Source organism: Maniola hyperantus, chromosome 11 (assembly GCF_902806685.2).
Source record: "Maniola hyperantus chromosome 11, iAphHyp1.2, whole genome shotgun sequence".
Lineage (NCBI taxonomy): Eukaryota > Metazoa > Arthropoda > Insecta > Lepidoptera > Nymphalidae > Maniola > Maniola hyperantus.
Window position 1 is genome coordinate 2,652,271 of NC_048546.1, and position 6,489 is coordinate 2,658,759.

General features: G+C 37.8%; 1 protein-coding gene across 2 annotated transcripts in view; it reads right to left on the reverse strand.

Annotated features, from left to right (window-relative positions):
• Nucleotides 1-4,281, reverse strand: part of rols (rolling pebbles) — a 324,504-nt gene extending 320,223 nt beyond the window's left edge. For both annotated transcript variants that reach the window (XM_069501898.1, XM_034973384.2), the window contains exon 1: nucleotides 4,157-4,281. The gene's annotated coding sequence lies outside the window, so the exon portion shown is untranslated. The remainder of the gene's footprint in view (nucleotides 1-4,156) is intronic.
• Between the last annotated feature and the right edge of the window lie 2,208 nt (nucleotides 4,282-6,489).

Sequence of the window (6,489 nt, forward strand, 5' to 3'; positions counted from 1 at the left end):
TGAGATGGTAATTGCATGTTAGATATAAGATAGAGCGTATTGTATGCTTGATTGTTGACTTCGTTGGATTCTTTATCTAGATGACGCCCGTGACTTCGTCCGCATGGATTTATAGGTTTAAGAATCCCGTGGGAACTCTTTGATTTTCCTATGTCCTTCCTCGGGATGCAAGCTATTTCTTGGATTTAGATTTTTAAGAATCCCGTGGGATCTCTTTGATTTTCCGGGATAAAAAGCAGCCTATGTCCTTTTTCCCGGGAGCTATTCCTGTACCGAGTTTCATCCAAATATGTTGCACGGTTGGGCCGTGAAAAGCTAGCAGACAGACAAACAGACAGACAGACACACTTTCGCGTTTGTAATATTAGTATGGAAGTATGGATTAATATGGATATGGATAAAGAAACCGCTTGATTTCCATTTGCCTCATGATAAAAAATTACTGTAGTGAAGAAGTCGTTTTTGAATTATTAGATAGATATAATTCAAAACTAATATAATTTTAGAACCCTGAAGTAAGATTGAAAAACCTATATCTACCTATCAGGGTAAACGCTTTTTCTCCTAGAAAAATAAATATTTTCAAAAAAAAAATTCAATAGTATTTCAAAGTCATAAATTGAGAACAAGCCCAAAATTATTTCGTTTGAATTGGAATTATTTTCAACACATTTTGTTGTATCATACACATCTGACAAGAATACCGACAAATATCTATCGGTAAGTATCAATTGCCCCACATCACTATTTAAAGAGCCGTAAAAAACAGGCAACACGCAAAACGTCATTTTTGTCTCCGGGATTAAAAAACCGACCAAGTGCGAGTCAGGCTAGCGCAACGAGGGTTCCGTACTTCAGTCGTATTTTTTAGACATTTTGCACGATAATTAAATAACTATGATGCGTAAAAATAAATAAAAATCTGTTTTAGAATGCACAGGTGAAGCCCTTTCATATGATACCCCCACTTGATATAGTAATTATCTTATTCGATTATTATTGAAAATACTTATTATTAGTTTATGACCACAATTTTTTTTGTGTGATGTAACCACAAATTCACGGTTTTCAGATTTTTACACAAAATGTCAGCTATAAGATCTACCTACCTGCCAAATTTCATGATTTTAGGTCAACGGGAAGAACCCTGTAGGTTTCTTGACAGACAGACAGACAACAAAGTGATCCTATAAGGGTTCCGTTTTTCCTTTTGAGGTACGGAACCCTAAAAATAGACTAAGTATAGGTAAGTTATCTGTAGATAATAGCTAATAATACTATAACAAAACTTTCTGCGTATCATAATGAAAATTAAAACATTTTTCCACTGAAATCACGAAACGTAAAAATGTACTGTACCCGTAGTACAAGATTTTACGTCTCACCAAACCAAACCAAATTCGAGAGTCGAAATACTTCCGCGTTACAGTAAAATGGACCTAAACAGCCTTGAATTGAAGTCAAATATTCAATGCCACTGATTTTAATTTCGCAACGTTTCCGCTTGGAGCGCTGGCTGTAGAAGTGTAGACAAACTTGAGCTTTAAAACAAGGTATTTAAGATCCAGTTTACTGTAACGCGGAAGTATTTCGACTCTCGAATTTGGTTTGGTTGGTTTGGTGAGACGTAAAATCTTGTACTACGTGTACTGTACACCAAAATATGCCACTTTAGGTGAGGTTACAGCTAAAATACTTTTTATCGAACAGCTGAGACCACTCGTTATCACTCCGGGTAATGGCCGGTGCAAATAGGGTCACCATGATGATATTTTATAGAAGACACCTAAATAGGGTCTAAGGCTGAAATCTATAGAGCGCACTTTGACTTTGCTCAGTACCCGTAGTATAAGATTTTACGTCTCACCAAACGCTAGAATTCGAGAGTCGAAACACAACACCGTCAAAGTAAAATGGACGTAAAGAGCCTTGAATTGAAGTCAAAAATTTAATGCCACTGATTTTAATTTCGCAACGTTCCCGCTTGGAACGCTGGCTGTAGATGTGTAGACAAACTTGAGCTTTAAAACAAGGCAGTTAAGATCCAGTTTACTATAATGCGGTAGGTTTTCGACACTCGAATACTAGCAACGTTGGTGAAACATAAAATCTCGTACTATGCGTACTGACTAGACGATAATTGCGCCCCACGAGAAAATGTTGTCTACGAATTTTCTCGTGTTCATTCATAGAAATAAGACGAGTAAATGCGTGAATAAAATTTTCTCGGGGGGGGGCGCATGTTAGGCGTGCAGAGCACTGGAACAAGTCCGAACACGTCTAAAAACGTGGCGACCCTAATTGGAAATCGTCGGTCGGCCGGGAAATTATTAAAAGAATGGGGGCACTGGCCCGTTTATTAATTTTGCAGCAAGCGTAACTTTTGATGCGCCATTTCAGCTGGTTGCAGGCAAGTTTGTTAGTAGCGTTGGGCAATGGGCATGATAGCTAATTTTAAATCATTTTCATTTGGCGAAACAATTATTTTTCTTCACCGCGATTTCACAGGCGATTTTTCACGGTAAGTGATTTTTTAAAATTTTTGCACTTACAATCGTTTGTTACCTTTAATTTTGGTTTGTTAGATAATTAGCAGTCATTTATTTTCACGGATAGTGAAATTTCGTACTTTGCGTGGGAAATTCTCTTTTTCACGTTGCAAACGATAGTTTTTTTGATTGTTTGCTACATTAGATGTTTTCCCTTTCTAACATGCAGCGAGTGTTCTCGCTCGCGCGTTCTTTAGCACGGGTCGATGACCGTACAACTGCAATGTTTAAAAAATAAAATAGAATTAAATACAATAATTTTCAGTATGATTTTGCTTCGTGAATATTTACAGGCTTGGTGGCTACTTTAATAAGATATCAAGTGTTACATTTATTTTATAAAAAGTAATTTATGAAATAATTTTCATATGATTTTTCACATGCTACCTGTGAAATGGCACATCTCCACTTGTTAGTTGACTCTGTATTACCTATGCCACAATTTATCCCCTGTCAGAATGGTTTGTTGCATTTTCAACTCTTTCAATTTGACTTCTGTATAGTTCGCTCGACATTCACGTGCGAACCGTGGCTGCAAGTGTTGGAACTTTTCAGTCTAGTAACTAGTTCGCAGTCCTTTTGTTGTGGAGAAACCATGTACAATGTCGCTTTGTAGTGCGAGTTCGGTGCGAGTGTAGACTGGGCTATAATGACGTAGTAAGTGTGAAAAGACTATCAGGCTACCTGTAAGATTCGTACGCAATCGTACAGTACCCGGCTGAGTTTTATGTGGGCTCTTCTCAGACCTGGGCGCGTTTGGAACCCTTGTAGCTTTAGTTTTAAGTTCGCGTAATAATTATCACCACTATATCTTACAAATCCAACAACCGACTATCAAAAAGAGTAATAATTTATAACCTATTTTGAATAAATTATTTGAATTTTGAAAGTAATGTACATCGATCGAACTGTAGAATGAGATTTCGGCTTTGTAGATCGTTGTCTCTGTCACTCATACATATGTGACGTTTTATCGGTCTCGACGACAGGGACAATTCACTACAAAACTATCCTATTTTCGGCCGCGTAGGTACTGTAGGTAAAGCATTTTTAAGATTTCGTAGTAAACAAGGAACCCTTAGGAGTTTCACCATATTTTATTTTATTCAGATAAGTATAAGTTACCCCTTGACTGCAATCTCACCGTGGATGGAAGCGGTATGGCAGTTTTTTATTTAAAAGAATATTAGCCATGTTAAATGACTTGTATCCCCTTTTCCTCTCCAACTAAGGGTCAGGCTTGTGCTAGGAGTAGGTACGACGATAGTGCAACGGGCGGGGTTTGAACCGTCGACCTTTCGGTTTTCAGTCCACTCCTTTACCGGTGGAGCTAGAGGCTCTCTTTTTTTGCCGAGCACTGCTTTTAGGTATTCTTCAATACAAGTATAACCATATTTTGCACAATATTTGAAACTACTTACGATTGGTTTAATTTGATAGCATAGCAATATCCAAAAATAACGACCCCATAAAATAACTACAAAAAGGCCACATTAAAATATTCAGGACGGGCCACCTAATATTAGAAACACGTGGCCAATATAATACTCAACGAAATCTAACTCAAATTAGAAATAACCAAATAAAAATCTCCCAAAACAACTTACCAATAAGGAGAAGCTCCGAAAAAGGGCAACATAAAGCACACATAAAAATCACTAACACATAGATCACGCACACCACTGAAACATTTTGAAAATCGAATTCAGCGCGATTTAGCGCACGCGCCGGCGCGCCGAGCATCACTGACTCACGCGCATGAAACTCTCACTTCACCCTTCGAAATTCAAATCTATTTTTCAACGTAATAGGAACAAAAGGAGAGGGCGGCCGCGCGCCCTCTCTACTATATATAAATAGCCCGGCACAAGCCAAGTCGTCCGTCCGTTCGTTCACTCAGGAAAGTGTAAGACTGAAATTCCATTTATTTCCTCGTTACTAGCTCCACACGTTAAGATAATAATTAGGGGTGTCTCATTCATCTTTTCTCATCTTTTTTCAGTAGAGCAGTCGCCTGAATCATTGAAAAATACTAAAAGAAAGGATTTTTGGACATTTCACCCATTTTTCAAAGTTATATTCTAAAAAAACAATATTTGGACTGTCGGTTAGAAATTTCCAAATGAGTTAAATAGGGGATAATGTTTATATGAACATTTCCTGGAAAACTCCAAGCCGGGGCGGATCAGCTAGTTTAATATAATTTGTAGCTGAAATCTTTTGTTTCAAGTCTATAATTAACAATTCAATTCAATTCAATTTCTTTATTTTGCAGAATCACATTAATTTAATAAACAATTCTAATGTAAGAAACATCTTTATATATAATATATCTCAATGGCTAGATTCACGTATTTAGTCGACGTTAGCCCGACTAGCAGCGTTAAAAAAAAAAGTTTCGAACCCATCCGGGGTCCTTTGTCAAAATAGTCATTTCGCGCACGCGTCGCGGTTAAGACTTGAAACTACGGATACTAATTTTTTTCTGTGTTGCTAAACCAATACTGCCACTATAGAAATTTATGATTTCAAAAACAAAAATATATTATGCTGCATATTAGAGCCATTATGAACGTGCGAACTAGGTCATAAATAATTACGGTCATAGGGTTGTGACAATGCCATTATCGATAAAGGGATGCCGTTCGGACGCAGGTAGCTGATCTCTCCTTCGCTCTTTATAACCTGTTATCGACTATCAACAAACCAACCAACACCCGAGCATCAGGTTCCAGTTCCATAAGGCTTGTAAGTGTGAGCGAGAGGTCCGATAAAATTATTATTATTTATTATTATTATTATTAAATGATTTATGACTCATTTCACACGTTTGTAATGGCTCAGTTATAGTTACTCTAATTCAGGTAAACCAGACATTCTGATGTTTTATTTTTTCAGCACACAGTTTATTTTAACTAATTTAATTTAATTTAATGTAAATTTAATTTTGATATAATTTTAATTTAATTTTAATTTTATTTTAATTTAAATTTAATGTTACTTTAATTTTAATTTAATTTTACATTACATCAACAGCAAGTTCACAATGCGCTTGTTACACATAGTTGGCAACCCTACAAAAAATGTAAAAATAAACGTCCGGCCCTCTTTAATAGCGCCGAATCCACGGTTCCTATTCTCATTAAGTATTGAAGTCGCGTTTCCTATTTTTTACAGTGCCCTTTGATTGAGGAGTGTCGTGACTTGTTAGTTCCGAGAATTTTGTTTTACGTCTATCTTTGTCTTATTAGACGTGTCGTTTGATGATCTGTATCGTGCTGCGGGGGAAATAGTCCCTCGTTAGGGTGCCTGTCCACTGCAGCGGACGAAGTAGAGACATTTTACTAAGAAATGCTCTGATAATAAGCAAACCAATCAGAATTGATAGATGACGGATCATTATCACGTCTGCGTAGCAGCGCGTCACTGAACGATAGCCACAACTGCCACATGTACCTGATACATGATACCATGTACATGATATTGGGACATCATCATCATCATCATCATCAACCGATAGACGTCCACTGCTGGACATAGGTTTCTTGTAGGTACTTCCATACACCACGGTCTTGCACCACCTGAATCCAGCGGCTCCCTGCGACTCGTCTGATGTCGTCCGTCTACCTAGTGGGGGTCTTTCCAACACTGCGTCTTCCGGTGCGAGGTCGCCATTCCAGCACCTTGGGACCCCAACGTCTATCGGTTGTACGAACTATGTGCCCTGCCCATTGCCACTTCAGCTTCGCAACCCGTTGACATGCACCACACCAAACGGTTGAAATAACACTTTGACGCTTATAATACGTTTCGAATTTAAATGCATCATGTTTTTCTGTGACAAATTAATTCAGACCAAAAAATTTGTTTTCCACGTCATTGCAAAAGGAAATCTAAATAAATGGTCGCGTTCCAGACATGAGTCAGCTGACGCGACTGT